Genomic DNA, 1,514 nt, shown 5'->3' on the forward strand with positions numbered 1-1,514 from the left:
TGACTTGTTGGGTCAATATTTTGTTCTGAGCCAGTATGGCATTCAGAACGTCAATTTCAAGAACTCCTCTCTTTTTAGGCGTCCTATTATTCACAGGATTCCTCTTAGAGGTATACATGAACTGGTTATTTGCAACCATTTCAATAAGTTCCTGAGCTTCTGCAGGCATTTTCTTTAGGTGAATGGATCCACCTGCAGAGTGGTTCAGTGACATCTTGGAAAATTCAGACAGACCATCATAGAATATATCTAATGTGGTCCATTCTGAAAGCATGTCAGAAGGACACTTTTTGGTCAGTTGCTTGTATCTTTCCCAAGCTTCATAGAGGGACTCACCATCTTTTTGTCTGAAGGTCTGAACATCCACTCTAAGCTTGTTCAGCTTTTGAAGAGGAAAGAACTTAGCTAAGAAAGCCGTGACCAGTTTATCCCAAGAGTCCAGGCTATCTCTAGGTTGTGAGTCTAACCATGTTCTAGCTCTATCCCTTACAGCAAAAGGGAAAAGCATAAGCTTGTAGACCTCAGGATCAACTCTATTGGTCTTAACAGTATCACAGATATGCAAGAACTCAGTTAAAAACTGATAAGGGTCTTCTGATGGAAGTCCATGAAACTTGCAGTTCTGTTGTAGTAGAGAAACTAATTGAGTCCTTTCAGGTTCAGGATCAGCTTCAACAAGTATGCCTTTATCTTTGTTCTTTCTCATATGAAAGAGAAGAAAACAAAGAAAAGATGGAATCCTCTATGTCACAGTATAGAGATTCCTTGAGGTGTCAGAGGAAAATAAGAATAGAAAAAGGAGGTAGGTAAAATTTCGAACACACAAAGAGAGATAGAGTTCGAATTGACAGTGGAGGAGGAATGTTAGTGTTTAAATAGAAAAAGATAAGAGAGGGGGGAGAATTTTCGAAAATAAAAAGAATAAAATTTAAAATAAATTTTTAAAAAATTGGTTATGGTTTTGAAAAAGATAAGAGATAGTAAAACAAACAAAAAGTCAATTAGTTAGGTGAAAAAGATTTGAAAATCAATTTTGAAAAGATAAGAAGTTAGAAAAGATTATGAAATTGATTTTGAAAAAGATATGATTTGAAAAACATATGTTTTAAAAGATATTTTTGAAAAACAAATTAAAAAGATTTGATTTTTGAAAAAGATATGTTTGAAAAGATATGATTTTGAAAAAGATATGATTGAAAATATTTGATTTGAAAAAGATTTGATTTAAAAAAAAAATATAAGGATTTGAAGAAGATTTGATTTGAAAACAAAATTCATCTCCTTGTGTCATCCTGGCGTTAAACGCCCAGGAGCTGCATGTTTTGGGCGTTTAACGCCCAATTGCTGCATGGTTTGGGCGTTTAAATGCCAGCCAGGAACACCCAGCCAGGTACCCTAGCTGGCGTTTAAACGCCAGTTTTCCTTCTTCACTGGGCGTTTTGAACGCCCAGCTTTTTCTCTGTAATTCCTCTGCTTTATGTTCTTGGATCTTCATTTTGCTAAATCCTTTATTC

The 1,514-nt window shown here is 35.2% G+C and overlaps 1 non-coding gene across 1 annotated transcript; it reads left to right on the plus strand.

Moving 5' to 3' along the window:
* The first annotated feature begins 268 nt into the window (after positions 1 to 268).
* LOC112704312 (small nucleolar RNA R71) lies at positions 269 to 376 on the plus strand. Its single transcript, XR_003154944.1, has one exon. It is a non-coding gene; the product is annotated as a small nucleolar RNA R71 (small nucleolar RNA).
* Positions 377 to 1,514: the final 1,138 nt, after the last annotated feature.

The sequence above is a fragment of the Arachis hypogaea genome, chromosome 7, assembly GCF_003086295.3.
Source record: "Arachis hypogaea cultivar Tifrunner chromosome 7, arahy.Tifrunner.gnm2.J5K5, whole genome shotgun sequence".
Classification (NCBI taxonomy): domain Eukaryota; kingdom Viridiplantae; phylum Streptophyta; class Magnoliopsida; order Fabales; family Fabaceae; genus Arachis; species Arachis hypogaea.